Genomic DNA, 21,390 nt, shown 5'->3' on the forward strand with positions numbered 1-21,390 from the left:
ACTCAGATGGGGAATGGTAGTTTGGCACTGCCCAGGCCAAGGGCACCGCGTGGGGAAAATGCATCCCAGCCTGGCAAGCTTCCTGCTGGGACAAGATGGCAGGGAAAGCCCAAATTGTGGATGGCTATTTAAATGATGCCACTAAACCTTCAAATCACGAGACCACCATTACTTTCCAGTCACCTGTGACTAAGAGCCTGGGCTCAGGCATCAAGCTGCGCGGATTACATGCTGGCTCCATTCCTTATCAGCTGTGTGGCTTTGAACTTCACCTCTCTAGACCTCATTTTTATTTGTAAAATTTAGCAGTGCCTATCTCATAGCTGTTGTGAGAAAGAAACAAAGCAATACCTATGAAAAGTTAGCATAGTACCTAGCACATCGTGATTACTCAATAAATATTATTCTGAACATAAATAACAGTCATTTAAGTAGATGTTAGCTCTTATTACTCACAAAGCAACAGAAATTCAAGAACTCTTTCAAGCGTCCAAGTTTTAAAAACAGACTCCCTGGAAAATACTCACTATGAAAGCCCCAATGTGGAGCACCGTGTGGAATATGAGGTAAGAAGCCAATGAATGTTCACTGAATAAATGGGGCTCCTGCCCTCAAGGAATCTCTAGAAGAAGGGTGGGGGAGGGGGACAAGATTTAAATATGTGAGAAATTAACAAGGAAAGATTTGTGCATATATATGTACGACTGAGTCACTTTGCTGTACAGCAGAAATTGGCACAACATGGTAAATAATAAACAATTCAAAAAATAAAAAACAAGATTCACAAGTTGCTCAAGTCATCAAAAGAAGGGCCATTTGAAGCAGAAGGCTGTGGGTGTCTGAAAGAATCAAATCCAATTCTGTTGCTGGAATGTTTGGTTTCAGAAGAAATCATCTCAGATTCAAGCCATCGGGAAAATCTCATGGAAATAAAGGTGCAGCTTGGATGTGAGGCAAAAAGGCATTCCAAGAGAGCTGAGTGAATGGAGAGACGGTGACAAAGTACTCGGAGCATTTCAGGGAAAGTGAGGAAAAAAACTTGATGAGGACAGAGTGTTCAGAACAGCTAGGAGGTGAAGGAAATCTGGAAAGCTGGGTTGACACTTCAATCCTAGGCTATGGTAGAGATTGCTAGATGTCTCTCTTTCCTTTTTAACAAGATACCTAGTTTACTTGCCCCAAATGTACTATACATCTCAGTCTCACTTGTAGCAGATGCAGCCATGTGATTAAGTTCTGATTTTAGTTAAGGCCAACGGGACTTAAGGGAAAGTCTTATGTGCAAATTTTGGAATGTTGGCACAATGGCTGGAGCTGTTGCAGCCATCTTAGATCATGAGGCTAAGGTTATTTGCAGAGGAAGGAAGGAGCCAAACTCCCTGATGACTATACTAGCCTCAGATATTCTTCCCATGAATGGCTACACAAGAGAGAACTAAACTTTTCTGTTTAAGTCACTGTTATTTGGGAATCGATCTTTTTTTTTTTTTTTTTGGTCTTTTTTCTGTCTTTTCTGGGGCCGCACGCACGGCATATGGAGGTTCCCAGGCTAGGGGTCAAATCAGAGCTATAGCCGCTGGCCTATGCCAGAGCCACAGCAATGCCACATCCGAGCCGTGTCTGTGATCTACACCACAGTTCACGGCAACACCAGATCCTTAACCCACTGAGCGAGGCCAGGGATCGAACCACAACTTCATCCTTCCTAGTCAGATTTGTTACTCACTGAGCCATGACGGGAACTACTGAGGGGTCTATCTTAACATGCAGCCAAACCTAATCCTAACTGATACACAAGCCAAAGACTTTATGCCTTATCCTGGGGCATCAGGCAACCATTGGAAATTTGCGGGTAGGCCAGGGATAAGATGACTCTTTGGTGTGGAGAAAACCAACGCAGAACAGTCTGGAATTGGGTTGGGAGGAGGAAGAACCCAGAGGCTGAGAGCACATAGAGGAGGTTAATGGCAGTGATTTAGGCAAAATGAATAAATGAGTGTATTCGTCTGGGTTTTTCATAGAAACAGAACTAATAGAACATTATAAAATAAGGAATTGGCTCACACAGCTATGGAGGCTGAGAAATCCCCAGATCTGCAGTCTATGAGCTAGAAACTCTGAAGAGCCAATGGTATTGTTCCAGTCCAAGTCTGAAGGCAGGGGAAACCAGTATTGCAGCTCAAAGACAGTCAGGCTAAGAGAGGGAGTTCTCTTAGCCCTTTTTGTTCTCTTAAGGCCTTCAACTGATTGGATGAGGCCCACCCACATTAGGGAGGGCAATCTGCTTTACTCAGTCTATGGATTCAGATGTTAATCTCATCCAAAATACACCCTCATAGACACACCCAGAATACTGTTTAATCAAATATCTGGGTACCCTCTGGCCAATCAAGTTGATGCATAAGATTAACCACTACAAATGTGCATGTGCTGAAACCTGGATTGAGGGAAAAATCTAATATCTGGGATTAAAAAAAGTTAAAATAAAAATTAAAAAAACCCAAAACATAGAGTATAATGTACTTTGAAAATATTGAAAAAAGTTATCACTTCTTAATTGATCTAGCTAAAATCTAAGCTTGGTGGCTCAGGCTGGTCCAGACGAAGTCAAATAATATCCTGTAATGTTTTAAAAGGAGGGCTTCTGGAGTTCCCTGGTAGGCTAACGATAAGGATCAGGTGTTATCACTGCTGTGGCTTGGGTCACTGCCTCAGGTCACTGCCATGGTGTGGGTTTGATCCCTGGCCCAGGAACTTCTACATGCTGTGAGTGTGGCCAAAATTTTCTTTAAAAAAAAATAACAATATTGTAAATCAACCATATTTTAATAAAAAATAAATAAATAAGGAGTTCCCATCGTGGTAGCAGGGGAAACGAATCCAACTAGGAACCATGAGGTTGCGGGCTCAATCCCTGGTCTCGCTCAGTGGGTTAAGTAAGGATCTGGAGTTGCTGTGAACTGTGGTGTAGGTCACAGACACGGCTTGGATCCAGCATTGCTGTGGCTCTGGCGTAGGCCAGCAACTACAGCTCCAATGGGACCCCTAGCCTGGGAACCTCCATATGCTGCAGGTGCAGCCCTAAAAAGACTAAATAAATAAATAAATAAATGGAGGAATCCTGAGTTAGACCGCCTGGCTTCAGATCCTGGCTCCTTCAGTTAGCAGCACTGCAACCTAGGACAAGTTATTTCATTCCTCTGTGCCTTGGTTTCTTTATCTATATAAAAATGGGAATAATACTTTACATGCTAGAGTAGCTGTCAGAATTAAACTGAGGTAAAACTCATTCATTCCTGGTTGTTTTATTATACCTGTTATGTGCCCCACATTGTGCTAGGTGCTAGAGATACAGGGATGGACAAAACCGCTATGAATGGAGTTGCTTTTCTAGTGAGCAAGTAAATGATGAAATGAGATCATTTCTGCAGTGACAATTCCTATGTGCGCTAGGAAATGTGGAGCATAATATACACTGCTGGTGGCATGCAAGATTTTCCATGGGAAGCTGATGAATGTTTTTAATCACTTGTGATAGCTATATACTGACAATGTATCTTAGAGAAATACTGGCTTTTCTATTGATGATAATGACATTTATTCATTCAACAAACCTTGAGTACATACCAGGCACTTTATTAGGCACTAAGGGAATACAGCAGTGAGCAAAACAGAAAAACCCTTGAGCAACTGGAAGTGAAATTCTAAATTTTCATTTACAATTAGTATGGTCTTCCTTTCCAAGTAAATTTAACTTTGAAAAATAGAATCTATCTTTTTTTTTTTTTTTTTTTTTTTTTTTTTTTTTTTTTTTGCTTTTTAGGGCCTCACCCAAGGCATATGGAAGTGCCCAGACTAGGGGTTGAATCAGAGCTATAGCTGTAGGCCTACACCACAGTCACAGCAACATGAGATCCAAGCCACATCTGCGACTTAAAACACAGCTCATGGTGACACCAGATCCTTAACCCACTGAGTGAGGCCACCGGCATCCTCATGAATCCTACTCAGGTTTGTTAACCATGAAGGGAACTCCCTGAAAAATAGAAAGCATTTTATTAAGTAAACAATACCTTGTTGGTGTGCAGATATGGCAAAAAAATGATGGAAGTGGTGTAACATAAGCCATATCTGGGGCGCACTGGGTCCAAAGTCAGCTCATTTAGGGGCTCTACAGGAAGGAGTTTCCAGACTTGCCCTCTCACCAAGAAGGCTTGGCCACCTCCCCACCCCACCCGTTCCTCTTCCTCTGTTTATGTCTCATCGTCTGCTTATTTCTTTGACTGTGTTTTGAGGGGTATGCAAGATTCAATCAGAGTAGTTCCACTTCAAAATTACAAGAAAGCCCACTAATTGGATCAACTGTGGCAAAGCCTTGTAAATCAAGGAAACTTTGAATAAGAAAATATTTATAAAGAAAAGTGGTTTTCATTTTGGCTTATTATCTAGTGGGCTAACCACAAGCTGCACTACAGAGAACCTGTTTTTCTGACTCTATTAATATCCTATAATTACCCTGTCAAAGCTCCCATGTAAGTAGACCATATTGTACCTGCTTTCTAAATAAATACCACCTACTTGAGAATAATTTGTTCCTCAAGTAGACCAACAGGGTCTTGCCTCCCCAGTTAAATGAACAATGTACACATCTTATAGCATGTGGCTGCCGCTCACTTCATTATTTTGAAAATGAGAGTAATTTCACCTTGATTTGTCTTTGATCAGAATGGGGGTGATTGTAGGGAGAAAATTTATGTTTCAATGGAAAACTATAATCCACCCTGTGGGTTATCGGATTCCGGTCTTTGGGCTTATTTCACCTCTTGGGCTGCATCTCACACATTTTGTCAGAAATTAGTATTTCCAATTTTTCTTCCACCCTCTTGACTTGGCATCCTTGAGGACCGGAAGGTCCTTTTCCTAAAGCTTCGAAAGCTGAAGCTGGATGATTTGACATAATTTCAGAAGATATATCAGCACAGTGGTTGGGACACTTGGAAAGGTCACTAGAACACCTGTGTTTTTCATGTTCCCCTTAAGGCAATGGCAGGATCGTGACATTGTCACCACCATCTTCCCTCTATCACCCAAAGACATTTCAAGCTCAATACTTAGAAATCTCGATTGGTGGCACTCTGGACTAAGAAAAAAAGAGAAGAAAGAAAGGGAGTTCTCATCATGGCTCAGCGGTAACGAACCCGACTGTATCCATGAGGACGTGGGTTCAATCCCTGCTCAGTAGGTTAAGGATCCAGCATTGCTGTGAGCTGTGGCATAGGTCGCAGTCAAGGCTTGGATCCCGAGTTGCTGTGGCTGTGGTGTAGGCCAGCAGCTGCAGCTCTGATTCAACCCCTAGCCTGGGAATTTCCATATGCTATGGGTGTGATGGGTGTGACCCTAAAAAATCAAAAAAAAAAAAAAAAAAAAAAAAAAAAAAAGAAAGAAAGAAGAGAAAGAAAAAAAATAACTGGGTTTATAATTGGTTCCCACCATTAATCTTTGTTTTCCTTTTGTTCTTTTGATTCCATGGGAATGCTCCTCATTAAATGCCTGATTAAGATCTAATTTTGGTGGTGGCCTTACTTCCGTCTGTACCCTCACCTCCTGAAATGACACACAAGTGTTTAACCAGACTGATCTGATCCCAGGACTGAGAAGGTAGGTTGTGATACGGGCCAAATACCTCAACTCCTTAGCTGTAAACCATCTAGGGAGGTTTCAGATGGGGAATGAAGGAATTTGGAATAGACCACTGTGCAGAGTCTTTGTTCGGAAAGCCCCTCCTCTACCTAAAAGAATGAAACTGTCACCAACCTCCGCCCAGGAATTCACAGTGGGGGAAGATTGACCCCTATCTTGGAGATAAGAAGTTGGCACCAGGCTAAGAAATTACTTAAATACAAATGACCCTGACTACAGAACAGAAACAGACTGGCAGACGTGGAGAACAGACTCGTGGTTGCCAAGGCAGAGGGGGAGGCAGTGGGACAAATGGGAGTTTAAGCTTAGTAGATGCAAATGGTTACATTTAGAATGGATAAGCATTTCTTTCTTTCTTTCTTTCTTTTTTTTTTTTTTTTTTTTGCTTTTTAGGGCCACACCCACCATGGCACATGGAGGTTCCCAGGCCAGGGGTCTAATCTGAAGCTACAGCTGCCGGCCTACACCACAGCTCACAGCAACACTGGAGCCTTAACCCACTGAGCAAGGCCAGGGATCAAACCCACAACCTCATGGTTCCTAGTTGGATTCGTTAACCACTGAGCCATGATTGGAACTAAAATTTTCTTTCTTTTTCTTTTTTTTGCTAAACTTTCCTTGAAAAAGTCACATGCACCCACGCGTTCATTGCAGCACTATTCACAATAGCTAAGACATGGAAACCTAAATGTCCATTGACAGATGATTGGATTAGGAAGAGGTGGTATATATACACAATGGAATACTACTCAGCCATAAAAAAGAACAAAATAATGCCATATGCAGTAATATGGATGGAACTAGAGACTCTCATACTAAGTGAAGTAAGTCAGAAAGAGAAAGACAAATATGGTATTGCTCATATCTGGAATCTAATATACGGCACGAATGAACCTTTCCACAGAAAAGAAAATCATGGATTTGGAGAATAGACTTGTGGTTGCCAAGGGGGATGGGAGGGAGCCAGATGGATTGGGAACTTGGGGTTAACAGATGCAGACTATTGCCTTTGGAATGGATTAGCAATGAGATCCTGCTGTGTAGCACTGGGAACTATATCCATACATGTACGTGTAACTGGGTCACCTTGCTATACAATAGAAAATTGACAGTACACTGTAAACCAGCTATAATAAAAAAAATAAAAATCATTAAATTAAAAAAAATAGAATGGATAAGCAATGAAGTCCTATTGTAAAGTGCTATCTATCATCTATTTATATATCTATACTCTATCCAAGCTTTTTCTCATGAGAAAAAGAATGTGTGTGTGTATGTGTGTGTGTGACTGAGTCACTTTGCTGTGCAGCAGAAACTGACACATTATAAACCAACTATACTTAGAAAATGTTTTTGAAAGAAATTACCTAGACAGACATGGCCGCAAAACTACCATACCTCCCAAATACTCTCCTAAAGACCCATTTATCTCTTCTAAAAGCCGTTTGTTTTTCCATAAATGCCCTTCTCCTCTCCTCTCCCTCTATTAAGTTGGTTTATGAGCTCCAAATTCTAACTGCCTCCTTGAGTCACATTTTTCTGTGAACTCCCACAAACCTATGCAAATAAAAACCTGCCTTTTCTCTTACTAAGCTGTCTTTCGTCAGATTAATTTGCAGAGTTCCCAACACTGGACCTAAGAGTGTCCATGAAAAGCCTTTTCTCCCCAGAAGGTTAATTGAAACAGAGACTGCCTTACGAGTGTTAAATTGAGAACTATCTGTATTATAATCATTCTTCTGCTTGTCCAATGGCTCCAGCTGTGGGGCAGAGAGTTAGAAAATTCACCAAGTAAATATGAAATGACTTTGGCTTTTGTCTTTAAAGGTTTCATACCACCTCTGTATTTCATCTCTCACTGGCCTCTAGGGGAATTTACCCAGAGGAGGATAACAGGGTTTTATTTTTATTGCCCCTAACTAAAACAAGGTTTTAAGCATCACTTACCCTGACATTTAATTGGGTCCTTAAGGAAGGTTTAGATTCTTTACATAGTTACAGTCTTTCCAGGGACATTTAAAAAGGCATTTCAAAAGCTTAGCAACTATAAGTGAAACAGCCTAATGGAGCCGGTGCCACCTACCACCTGGTGGGGGGGAAAAGGGAGGGAGAAGGCTGTTAAGGACACCAGAAGGTGCAGTCACTCAAATGAGGAATGGAGCCCAGATGAGGCCTATAGGACGAGTGGCTGACCCAGGAACTTCAAATAAATGGGATTTGGTTGGGGGAGGGAAAAGTGGGAAAGAGAGAAGAGAGAAAACCGTTAGCGATTAAAGAAGTAGATCAGGAGTTCCCGGCATGGTGCAGCAGAAATGAATCCAACTAGGGACCATGAGGTTGTGGGTTCAATCCCTGGCCTTGCTCAGTGGGTTAAGGATCTGGCGTTGCCGTGAGCTGTGTTGTAGGTCACAGATGTAGCTCAGATCCTGCATTGCTGGGGCTCTCGCGTAGGCCTGCAGCTGTAGTTCTGATTCTACCCCTAGCCTGGGAACCTCCATAAAAAAAAAAAAGCAAAAAACAAATTAATAAAGAAGTTGATCAATCACGTACAATGTTGGTTCCGATCTTGAGTCCAATAAAGAAAGCAGTTTGTTCTTCTGTCTTTACGTCTGTACCTGTGGCATGTGGAAGTTCCCAGACTAGACATCGTATTAGAGCTACAGCTGCAGGCCTACACCACAGCCACGGTAACACCAGATCTGAGGCGCATCTATGACTTACGCCACAGCTTTTGGCAACACCAGCTCCTTAACCCACTGATCAAGGCCAGGGATCAAACCACATCCTCACAGACACTATGTCAGGTTCCTAACCAGCTGAGCCACAATGGAACTTCCTAAAGAAAATGTTGAAAAACATTTTTTTTTTTAAATTGAATGGATTGTGTTAATTTAATTGTATGTGGTGTTGGACTGGGTTTTAGGGGTTTTTTGGTTTTTTGTTTTGTCCTTATCAATTGGAGATACACACTAAAGTATTTACGGATGAAAGGCTGTAACATCTACAATTTACTTTCTACCAAGAATAAGAAAATGGTTCACATTGGTTGAGGAGGGGGATGCAGATTAAACAAAAATAACAAAAGAATGATTTTTTTTTTTTTTTGCTTTTTTTTTAGGGCCTCACCCACAGCATGTGGAAGTTCCCAGGTTAGGGGTTGAATCAGAGCTACAGCTGCAGGCCTACACCACAGCCACAGCAACATGGGATACGAGCAGAGTCTTTGATCTATACCACAGCTCACAGCAACACTGGATCTCCGATCCACTGAGCGAGACCAGGGATTGAACCTGCATCCTCATGGATACTAGTTGGATTTGTTTCCACTGTACCATGATGGGAACTCCAAACAAGAATGATTTTTAAGGTTGGTAACAAGACATGGGGGTTCACGAGACAATCCGAATTTTGCATGTTGAATATTTTAAATAATTAAAAGTAAAGTAAGGAGTTCCTGTCGTGGCACATTGGAAACGATTTGGAACCATGAGGTTGTGGATTTGATCCCTGGCCTTGCTCAGTGGGCTAAGGATCCAGCGTTGATATGAGCTGTGGTGTAGGTCGCAGACGCGGCTCGGATCTGGCATTGCTGTGGCTGTGGTTCTGATGCAGCTGGGTTAGTGCATCCCAATTTTTTCATGTCATGGTATAAATGAAAATTAGAGGGTGTACAGAGTGTACGGGCCTCATCTTATGTTGGGTTGACTCTGGTTGCACTTGGAGGTATCCTGTCCTCCTCACCCCAGTTTGGCCACTGGAGATAGGGAAGAGACCATTATCTCAGGGCACCTGGAACCCTGCTGCCTTTGGTGCCCTGGTTGGGAAACTCTGAAGTAGGTCCCAAGTAGCACAATAAAGAATTGCTATGGAGGAGTTCCCATTGTAGCAGTGGGTTAAGAACCCAACAAGTATCCACGAGGATACAGGTTGGATCCTTGGTCTCACTCAGTGTGTTAAGGATCAAGCTGCAGCATAGGTTGCAGATGCAGCTCAGATCTGGCGTTACTGCGGCTGTGGCATGGGCCTCAGCTGCAGCCCCTAGCTGGGAAACTTCTATGTGTGGCAGGTGCAGCCCTAAAAAGAAAAAAAGAAAGAAAGGAGTTCCCGTCGTGGCGCAGTGGTTAACGAATCCGACTAGGAACCATGAGGTTGCAGGTTTTATCCCTGCCCTTGCTCAGTGGGTTAACGATCTGGCGTTGCCGTGAGCTGTGGTGTAGGTTGCAGATGCGGCTCGGATCCCGCGTTGCTGTGGCTCTGGCATAGGTCGGTGGCTACAGCTCGGATTCGACCCCTAGCCTGGGAACCTCCATATGCCTCGGGAAGTGGCCCTAGAAAAGGCAAAAAGACAAAAAAAAAAAGAAAGAAAGAAAGAAAAAAAAAAGATCTGCTATGAAAACGAGGCCAAAAGATTAGAGCTCACTGCCTACTGGTCCATCTCTCTGTCGGTCTGTTTACCTGGCCATGTGCTTTCTGCACAGGCTGGCGGTGGTAACCATGCCGCATCCTCCGCTTCAACTTGAGATTCAAGAGAATACAAAGTGTGTTAACTTCCTAAGGCTTCTATAACAAAGTGCCACAAACTGGGTTGTTTAAAATAACAGAACTTTAGACCTGTCCGTGTTTTGATTGGGTTGTATGTTCTATACACATATAAAACTGCATGAGATGTTCGTGTATTTTGGAGATTAGTCCCTTGTCGGTTGCTTCACTAGCAAAGATTTTCCCCCATTCTGTGGGTTATCTTTTTGTTTTTGTAATGGTTTCCGTTGCTGTACAAAAGCTTTTAAGTTTAATTAGGTCTCATTTGCTTATTTTTATTAGAATATACTTTAAGAAATTTAAAAACAATTTTTGAGGCTGCAGGTGTGATATATGGAAGTTCCCAGGCTATGAGTCAAATGAAGTTACAGCTGCCCGCCTACACCACAGCCACAGCAACACCAGATCCAAGCCACATCTGTGAACTACACCGTAGTCTGTGACACACAGGGTCCTTAACCCACCGAGGTAAGTTGGGGATTGAACCCACATCCTCACAGATACTATGTCGTGTTCTTAACCCACTGAGCCACGTCAGGAAGTCCTTGAGGGCTTATATTTATCACCAATTCATTTTCATGTGTTTGCTTTTCTGACAAAGCGACCGAGGAAGATTTTTTTTCTCTTTCTGAAGAATGTGGAAGAGGAATTAGGGAGACCCTAGTTCTATTGGCAGCCCTCTTATGGCCACAATTTTAGATCTTTTTAAAATTTTTTTTTATTAAATTATAGTTGATTTACAATGTTGTGCCCATTTCTACTGTACAGCAAGGTGACACGGTCACACATACACACATACACATTCCCAGATCGTTTTAATATGAACGACTCCACACAGAAGGCAGAGTGTACCGAGACGAAGAAAACAATCTTTGGAGACGTTTTTGAGCGTTGTATTAAACCTTAGATGATTTTGCAATGACTGGAAACCATTTATGTTAAAAATGCTCTTTTTTTCATAAATCTGTTACTTTAACTGAAAGCACCCTCCTACAATGGTTAGAAAATCAAGTACTTCTTTAAAGTAGGCATGGATTCTTTTTACAATTTTATTTATTTATTAATTTATTTATTGTCTTTTTGCGATTTCTAGGGCCGCTCCCTCAGCATATGGAGGTTCCCAGGCCAGGGGTCGAATTGGAGCTATAGCTGCCAGTCTATGCTAGAGCCACAGCAACGCAGGATCCGAGCCGCACCTGCGATCTACACCACAGCTCACGGCAACACCGGATCCTTAACCCACTGAGCAAGGCCAGGGATCGAACCCGCAACCTCATGGTTCCTAGTCAGATTCGTTAACCACTGAGCCACGACGGGAACTCCTCCTTTTACAATTTTAGAGAAATAACTGAAAGCAACTGACAGCACCAAAGAAGTATGTTGGAAAAATTCCACAGCAAGAAAAGTAAAAAGCAAGAGGAATTTTCTATCAGGAACCTATTTCTAAAAACGAAATAAAATCGTTGCCATCAAATACGATGAACAATTACCCTTTACAGATTATCCACTGTGTGCCAGGCTCTGTACTAAGCATAAAATGGGCTGTAGCTCATTTAATCAACACAGGAAGTCCCTCTATATATCCCCATTTTATAGATGAGGAAACAAAGGCTCTAAGAGTTTAAATAATCTGCTCAATGTTAAGTAGAGAAAAGACCAAAGATGAATGAGGTTAGCAGGGCCTCCAAAGCCCCATATTGAGCAAGTACACACACTGCCTTCCAAGCATGCAGCACACTTCAGACTAATCCTTATACCACTTTCCAGGGTGGGGCCAAGAACAGATGAAGAAATCCACATTCACAGAAATGAAGTAACATGAGGGAGCTCCCAGAGCTGGTGATTGTGCAAAAAGGTGAACCACAGGGCACAGAGTATTAAGTCTTAGAGATTAACAGGCAAGATGGTTGATATACAGGAAGAACCACCAGAACTTGGTACTCACTGAGCCCTTAAAGATTCTTAGTTCATCACCTTCTTTTTGTACTTGGAGAGCTAAGGCCCAGAGATATGTCATACCTTGCCCAGGGCAACACAGCACGTGAGCGGCAGAGGAACACCTGGGGCACAGTTGTGTCAAGGAGAGGTTTTTTTCTAACACATAGACTTGCCCTTGATGAACTGTGTATATAGGGTGCCTGCTAAATGTGCTCGATTTGGGAACTTTTCCCTGTCTTGCTGGGGTGGAGTGAGCCTCCAGGACCTGTTCATCTGATAACAGGTCCTATAGAAACAACCCCCCACCCCACCCCCCAGAATGTGGTCTTGGAAAGACAGGTTAAATTTCCCTCCCCTGGACATGTGACCTGAGCTAGAACAATGGGAATTTAAATTTTGGCTACCCTTTATTTTGATAATAAAGCTCTACGTTTCCTTAAGGAATTCAGAGTCAATTTGTATTGCTCACAATCTATGAACCTGGATTAATTAAAGCTTTTTTTTTAACTACAAGTGTTAGAAAACCCGAGCCAATATGCTTAAGCAAAGAAGGGAATTTTGTGCCTTAGATGAGGGATCTGAAAACTATTGCTCTTGGGCCAAATCCTGCCTACCAGCTGCCATTATAAATAGTATTATTGGAGCTCAGCTATGCCCATTGGTTTATGTATTATTTACTGCTTTTACACTCTAATAGCATACAAGCAGCTGTGCGTGGCCTGCAAAGCCTAAAACCTTTCCTATCTGGCCCCACTGGAAAATATTTGTCCATCTCTAACTTAGGTAGCCTCAAAGTCAGGTGCCGCTTGATCTAGGGGCTTAATGATTATTCCAAAATCCAGGGCTTCCATCTCTCAGCTTCTGTCTGCTTTCCTCCATGTATTAGCCTGATTCTTGGACTAGCTCTCCCCTTGTGGTTGCAGCCCAAGCAGGGACAACAGCTTCATCCTTTCCACCGGCAAATAAAAAGTCCTGAGTCAGTCATTCATCAGCCTTTTGCTGTGGCCAGAGGGACAGGACTTACTGATTGGTTCAAGTCAATAAAGACTCACCTTCTGAAGCTAAGAGCAGGGTAAACCAGGATTCTGCTGGGTGGATGGGGAGGAGCCCTGATTTGCCAGATTTGCTGAATTCCCTAGTATAAATACTCCCAACCCCTAACCCCTAACCCTAACTGAGGCTAACTTCAAGCTGCCAACATGTCACTGAATGCAAAGTTGGGGGAGATGCAGAGTAGACACCATTCTACAGTCTCTCCGCCATAGATACAATGGACATAAATATTCTCAAGGGCTGAGATGATAACAAAGTGTAGCAAAATAATTAGGAAGGGATAAACTTTGAACAGTTCTTACTTTTGCTCTATGTTCTGTATTGCACACTTATATAATTTAATTTTTAACAGTGGTCATGTTTGATGACATGCTTATACTTAACAGCTCTCACTCACCAGCTCCAGCACAGCACAAAGCACTATGAAGACTTCTTTTACCATAATAAAAATAAATAGATATTAGGTGGTAAAGAGACAAACAAAACAAATAAAATTCCACACAAGTATCCACTGTGGAAACTCTGACAAGCCAGCTAAGTTGGGAACCAGAATGTGATTCAAAGGAAATAAAATATATACACCTGGGGGTAACTCCAAAGTAGCAGGAAGCAGGAGTCAGGTCCTGAGAGGCTAGAGACGTGTATATATACAGGCTGCCCATTGTCCTCGGGGGCTCCATAAACCATCCATTTAAGGTGACTTCAGGTGGGCTTCCAAAGTAGGTAAAGCAAGCCATTAGGTCCTACTGAGAGCTGATCCAGAAAGCTCCATAGAAAGAAGTCAGGCTATTCAGGAGGGCCAGGCTCCTAGGAAATTTAAGAGCACAATACCATGGAAATACAGACACGTATGAAATGCTGCTCCTATGGAACATCATTCATTGATGGCACACATGGTCTTTGGGAGCATCGTTCATTTAAAAATGTCTTAGATCTACATGGTCCTTGAAAGCTCTCAAAGGACCATCCTAAACACCATCTCATCTGGGCCCCAGGCTCACTCTCGGGAATGAACACCATCTACTTTACAAATGAGAAAAGAGAAATGCAAAATGGTCATAGCTGGTAATTGGTTGAGCTGTGCCTATAATTCGAGTCTTTTGATTCCAAGCTCTTTCTACTCTGAGCCGTAATCCCACAAATAACATGTTTTCGTCTTAGGATATGTACATACCCATAAACAGGGCAAAAGTGAAGAACCAAGTCACTACAAGAAAAAAATACCAAGATAATAAATGCTTCCATTTAGGTACTTATTTTCACAGGCCGATGAGTCCATGAATGTATTTTGTTTCATTAGATATATTAGTGCACAAAATGGTATAGGTAAATTTGGCTCCATCATTGGACTTACCAAGCGGTAGATTTCAACACTATTACCTTGGATAATACAATGTTTCAGAGTTCAGGTTCGAGAGACAGGCTGTCTGGATTTGAACCCCAGGTCTACCATTCTTAGCTAGGGAATGCTGTGAAATTGCTTAACTTGTGGCTTAATTTCTTCATCTGTAAAACAGAGAGAATAATGGTGCTTAATGCCTAAGGTTGTTTGAAGAGTAAATGAAATAATACATGAAAAATGCTTAGAAGAGCCTGGACTATAGTAAGCCCTTGGTAGATGTTAACAATTAGTACTTTTATCAAAATCAACCCTACGATCCTGATCATTGCTTTGAATGGCCCAGCCAAACTTTTCCTTTGTACAAATGTTAGCTTTATAAGTCAAACTTTAAATGGACATGGTGCATTTGGAATTTGTTTATTCCTGCTATGATCTTCAGCAGTAAAAATACCTATATTCATATCCACACATTTTTTTATACAGGTCAAGGCTTTTCTGAAAATATTCTCGCTTTTGCTCCTCCAGTAACAAGAGGACTGGCATCATTTCCACACTGAACAGAAAAGGAATTTGAGACTAAGAAAGGCTGGATAACTTCATTATTAAGCATGGGAGCCACAATCCAGCCAGGTTTGTTCTGATCCCAACAGTTACTAAAGGAAGCTGCATTCTCAGTCTCTTGGCTCCTAAATCACTGGGCTGTTCTTTGTTCACAAAGCTTCCCAGATGTACCATATTCCCTTGCTAGATATAATGGCCAGTCTTTGATGCCTCTCCAGCATCAGCACCCTTCTTTATGTTGGAGAATTCCAACATAGGCTTCCACTATTCTCAGCAGTGCAGCTTGGGCAAGACTAACTTCACACTCAGCTGAAAACTGGGACTTCACTGTCTGATACAATTAGCCTGCCTTAGACGCTGGGCCACATGATTGGCTGTGGCATGGCCACGTGATCCAACAGGGGCCAATGAGAGGTTGCCAATCCTAGGGCTTCATCAGGAGACATTAGGAAAGATGTCCCCGTCTTCCTGAGCCCAGTGGGGGCTGAGGGCTACAACTGCTGTAGTCACATTGTTCACTTATTAGGGGGACAGGAAGCTACCAAGAGGTGGGGATTTGCGTATAAGTGAAGGATGACGTCAACAGTAATGAAGGCCGAGTGAAGATCTGGAGATCTCAAACCTCGATGACATCATTTGAGCGGCTAGAAGTTGCCTCGCTGGAGGCCAGCACCCACTCTAGATTTTCAGTGATGAGGATCAAAAATATCCTTTTACCATTGAAGCCTCTACATTGGATTTTCAGTCATTTGCAAAAAAAGAGTGCTCTCTGGGAGAATGGGCCTCCCACTATGACTTACACAGAACCCTCAAAGAAAAGGAGGGATTTATAATAAACTAGTTCTATAATCTTGACATGGGATATAGTACTCTTCAGGGTGCTCGCTTCTGGCTCTAAATTTCCTTTACTCCCTCTTTTTTCATACAGTACCTATTGAAGAGTTAACAATCCTTTTTATTTCCCATCAGGAGGGAAAAAAGGTGATGGGTATTAGGTGCCTCTGTTTTATAAAAAAATTATTGCTATGTGATTTGAACTATCAGGGCTTTTCTTTTTTCTTTTCTTTCTTTCTTCCTTTCTTTTTTTTTGTCTTTGTCTTTTTGCCATTTCTAGGGCCGCTCCCACGGCACATGGAGGTTCCCAGGCTAGGGGTCGAATCAGAGCTGTAGCCACCGGCCTACACCACAGCCACAGCAACGCAGGATCCAAGCCGCGTCTGCAACCTACACCACCGCTCAGGGCAACGCCAGATCCTTAACCCACTGAGCAAGGCCAGGGATGGAACCCGCAACCTCATGGTTCCTAGTCGGATTCGTTAACCACTGAGCCACAACGGGAACTCCCATCAGGGCTTTTCTAGTTTAAAAAAAAAAAAAAAGAAGAGGAGTGTGGGATTCAAGGAAACTAGCTCTCAACAGACCAAGTTCCCAGGAAGATCTTCTTTTGTTATATTTAAGCCTCTGACATTTGCTACCAAATATAAACTTTCTTTTCCTCCCTTTCCCACATCTCCCTTCCCTCTGGCCTATCTTGTGATCCACCCCCTCTTTTTTTTTTTTTTTTTGTCTTTTTGCTATTTCTTGGGCCACTCCCGCAGCATATGGAGGTTCCCAGGCTAGAGGTCCAATCGGAGCTGTAGCCACCGGCCTACACCAGAGCCACAGCAACACAGGATCTGAGCCATGTCTGCGACCTACACCACAGCTCACGGCAACGCCAGATCCTTAACCCACTGAGCAAGGCCAGGGATGGAACCCGCAACCTCATGGTTCCTAGTCGGATTCGTTAACCACTGTGCCATGACGGGAACTCCAATCCACCCTCTCTTAATTCCTCTTCACTTTTCCAGGTAAAGAGGATACTTCCCTAGCTGTATTGCACGGTTACTCAAACTTCCATCTCACTATACTACTTAACCTCGTCCCAAAATCCTGACCTAACACAGGCCCTGCATTCCAAAATGTCCACCCTCAGCATCCTTAATGAGTCATAGGTAACAGCAGCCCCATACATCCATATTTATCCTTTTCAGGTGTGTTGAAAATGAACCCAAATGAACACAACTGACTGGGTTTTATGGATTCACCATGACTCAGGATTGGAAGGAAATTAGCTAGCTAAACCAGCTAATGGTTCTAACTGGTGTGTATTGAACAGTTGTGTGAAGTGTTATAAGCAAAGTAGTAAAAATGGTATACTATAATATACTTAAATCATTGAACTTAAAAAGGTAAAACAAAGATTGATAAAAAAAGAACTATATTAAAATCAGGGACTTCTGTTTATCAGAAAGTACCTATAACAACTAGAGTTCTCATAGCCAGAATATGTAAAGAACTTTTGCAAATCAGAAAACTTGGAACTTCAACAGGCACTTCCAAGAAGGGGGTATTTGAATGGCTAATAAGTATATGAGAAAGTGTATAAATTCATTACTCACTTGGAAGACACCAATGAAAACCACCAAAAACCAGTGACAAGCAACTGAAGCTCTCATGAGAAGTCTCGTGGGAATACAAATAGGTAGAGCCATTTTTGCAACCTACTTAGTGTCTACAAATGGTTTAGTATCTACTGTAGCAGAATGCGCACAACCCAAACCCAACAACTCCATTCCTAGGTATCATGGGACTAATCAAATAATGTTAAAAACAGACTGAACTTCTGGGGAATTATAAGAGGTGAAAAAAAAAACAAAAACAAAGGCAAAATTACTCTTGAGACTCCCTTAATTGCCTATTAAACACAGTAGGCAGACAAATTATGTCCACAATTTAATGTGGGCTAAACGCTTTACATCACAAAATTCATTTAACCCTTATAACTCTGAGAGAGGTTCTATCAGCCTAGTTTTATAAATTGGCTCAGAGAGGTAGAATAACGTGCCCAAGGTCACACAGCAAAATCATGAAAGTGCTATGGTGTAAACCTGAGTCAGTCAATCCCCAAGCTGTTATCCCTTCTGTACCATCTTTGCCACTGGTTGCCTTCATTGAAATAGGCAAGCCCTGGGAAGGAGGGGAAGAGGAAAGGGCGTTTGAGGCTTCCCTATGCTCTGAGTTCCCACACCCCTATTTCATCCACTAACCCAGATGCAAGCCTGCTTCAGGAAAGCACTGGTTCAGCTTCTCCTCTTTTCCAGGTTCCCATCCAGAGCCTTAGCCCAGCCAGAAGTCCACAGCTATAGTCCAAGGGCCAAATCCGGCCCATCACTTTCTTCTTTAAATAAAGTTTTATTGGGATATAGCCAGCCCCATTAGCCCATGTAGAGACTATGGCTGATTTTGCCCTGCAATAGCAGCATTGAGTCCTTGCAGTGCAGGCCATACGGCCCCTCTGTGCAGTGCCTATAACATTTATAATCTGGCTCTTTACAGAAAAAGCTTGCTGACCCTTACCTAGACTAATAAACTTCCCTTTATAGGTCAAACCCCTATAAGAACCAGGAGGAGGTTGATTTTATTATGTCCTGGTCTTAAACGACAAGTCTCCAGGTCACCCAGGCCCTGTCCCAAAAGAGAGACAAGCTTTGGGTTCAAGACAATTCTGAGGCTCCCCAAAGCTCCATTCTGCTCCTAACAAACCCACCCCTTCTTTGGTAGTGAATCCTGGAAGGCCTCGTTTGAGGACACGGTAACTCTAGTAACCTGTATGAAAGGCATTTATGTCTAATTACCCCAGAGCACAATATTGATTTTGCATATCCTTTAAAACATCGTCTTAAATTTGTTGTAAGCCTTATTCAATCACAACGCTAAACTCTGATCATTCTATCTTAATAACTAGGTGCTTGTGGAATTTGGCCAACTGCTCACAATTTACACAAAATCAAAGGGAACACTGGTCAGGAGGGCTGGGCTATTAGCTCGAACCTGAAATTAATTCTTAATGTGGAGCTGATGAGAGGAAACAACTACAAAGCTAGCAACCCAAAAAGAAGTTACACTTTCCAAAACCAAATATCAAGAGAGAACCATTAGGACCTTTATGAATTGTGTAGTGATTTGAAATTTCTAAAGCCAGAGCCATCGGCTTAAATTAATCAATTTATGTCTTGACTAAAGCCTTAATAAAATAGCATTGGGATTTCCTAAATGTATCTGAACTTGCGAATGTAAATTTTATACCAGGAGGCAAATATACTTTCCTTTCCTAATAGTTCAATTCAAGGCATAAGCTTATGATAATATTAGCTACCGTTTTCTAAACTTTTTAATTGGACAGGACTTTGTGGATTTGGGTTTTTGTTTTTTTTTTCTCTTTGAAAAAATTGAAGTATAGTTGACCTACAAAATAGGTCTTTGTTTTTATGGGCTTTTTAATTTGATCTTCCCAACAGCCGTATAAAAACATACTATTATTATCCCTATTTTTCAATAAAAGAAACATACGCAGAGTGATTAATTTGCAAAGTTCCCAATGCTATCTAGAGAACCCTAACTGTTCCCTCCTTTGAGCTCTGAATGCTTCATACACTTCTCATCTCACACAAAATTATCAATGCCCATTTTCTCTACTGTGAGGAATCCCGTGAGAGATCAGGCTATTATTTACTCAAAAAGCACAGGTTGCATTCCCATTAACATGAGGCACGGTTCCGTGTTTTGCAGGCATGATTTCACTTTGTCTTCACAACAGCTATCATTACCGTACTTTCTTAGGTGACTAACCTGGGATTCAGAGAGATTGGCTACCTTGCCCGCTATCACAGAGTTAATAAATGACAGGGCGTAGGTGCTCAACGGGAGAACGGGCATGTGGGTGTCTGCAAAGTACTCCGACGCCCTTGTAGGAGAGCAACGTCTTGATCCATCCAGTGAATCAAACTTGGAGGTGTTGGGCTGCGACGCGTTTGATTGGGTAAGTTTGTGCGCGGGAGCTGGAGCAGGGCCAAATGGGAGGAATTTAAAGTTCCCAAGAGGCAGAGAAAGGAGAACAGCATCGGAGGCTGATGCGGGGAAAGGGGAACGGAAGGAAACCTTCAAAGCACAGCCACACAGGGACTTCGGAGGGGAGAAAACCCGAGGGAGGCGCGGTTGTCTTCGCCGTCTGCGTGCGCGTATGAACTGTCGAGGGACGCCCCTCATCCCCCTCCTCAGAACTCACCAGAATATTGTCATTAACGTCCACTTTGCTTGCTGTCGTGTGAGGAGGCACTTTTAGGGTAACTCAGGCGCCAATTTCTGGATTATTGCAAAACAAAAGCAGAGGCAGTTTTTAATGGAGGCAATCCACGCATGCCCAGGAGGCCAACCAACATCCATCCAGGTTACATCAATTATCTACCTGGAGCTCATTTGAGTTCCTTCTTGCCAAGCACAGCGTTCAACCGAAACTCTTTGGTACTCTTCAGTACTGAATGAAGTACTTCTTAGTACCAGGTACTAAACAAGGTGGGGGGGGGAGCAGAGCAAAGAAGCAAAACACACTAAGCAAAGCCCCACTGTAAAAAAACTCCTTAAAGGGTATTTGAGACTAAACTTCTATATCACTTACTATGAAATAGGTACTTTACCCATTGTTAACTCATCTACACTTCACAATTATGGAAGCGAAATTGAGGCACAGAGAAGTTAAGCAGCTGGGTCAAAACCACGCAGCAGCTAGTAAGAAGCACAGCTGGGACTTGAACTCAATCAGGCTTCAGAGCCCAGGATCCAAACCACTGCACTGAAACCTCCAGCACATACAGCCTGGAGGGCAGTGCATGGAGAATTCAGTAGTGAAGGAATTGCAGGATGCTCCCTCCTGTGATGTGTGGTTGCAGATGCTAGTTTGTATTCTTCCTCAGGTGGATTTGATTAGCAATGCGTTGAGGTCAGTGACTTTTGGCTGCTGCTGGGCTCCTCTTTTGAAGTGTTCATCAAGGAAAAGACCCTGGGGATGAGTTGGGACTCCCAAGCCAGGGGTCCGGTCCCTAGGCCCCACCCTGCTCTGAGCATGGCCTTCTTGGTCTGATTACATCTGCACGGCAAGCTTGTCTGTCATTGGCTCATCTGCTGCTTCAAAAGAAGACAGCATTTGGCCACACACCAAAGCACAACTTGTCTCTCACCAGAAACTGGGGATGAGGACAAAACTATCTCTGATGTACTCAATGTTTTGTAAAACCTGAAACACACTTGACTCTTTGAACCTTGGACATTGGTGTGCCTTAAAACTGCCTTCAGAATGCAGGGTAGAAAAGGTAACACTATTAGGAGTGGGAAATCCCTAATAACAGAGGTAGCTATACTTTTCCTCCTTCTGCCCAAGA

General features: G+C 42.6%; 1 protein-coding gene across 4 annotated transcripts in view; it reads right to left on the reverse strand.

The window, feature by feature from the left end:
- The window catches only part of PRR5L (proline rich 5 like), a 165,778-nt gene that overhangs the window by 123,460 nt on the left and 20,928 nt on the right, over positions 1–21,390 (reverse strand). Inside the window, exons 2-3 of one of the 4 annotated variants that reach the window (XM_021083177.1) lie at positions 20,241–20,317; positions 14,611–14,736 (exon numbers count right to left, since the gene is read on the reverse strand). The exons of 1 other annotated variant lie outside the window; for it this stretch is intronic. The gene's annotated coding sequence lies outside the window, so the exon portion shown is untranslated. Of the gene's footprint in view, positions 1–14,610; positions 16,238–20,240; positions 20,318–21,390 lie in introns of those variants that run through there. 2 more of the 4 variants (XM_021083180.1, XM_013990105.2) reach the window with 2 other exon arrangements.

The sequence above is a fragment of the Sus scrofa genome, chromosome 2, assembly GCF_000003025.6.
Source record: "Sus scrofa isolate TJ Tabasco breed Duroc chromosome 2, Sscrofa11.1, whole genome shotgun sequence".
NCBI lineage: Eukaryota > Metazoa > Chordata > Mammalia > Artiodactyla > Suidae > Sus > Sus scrofa.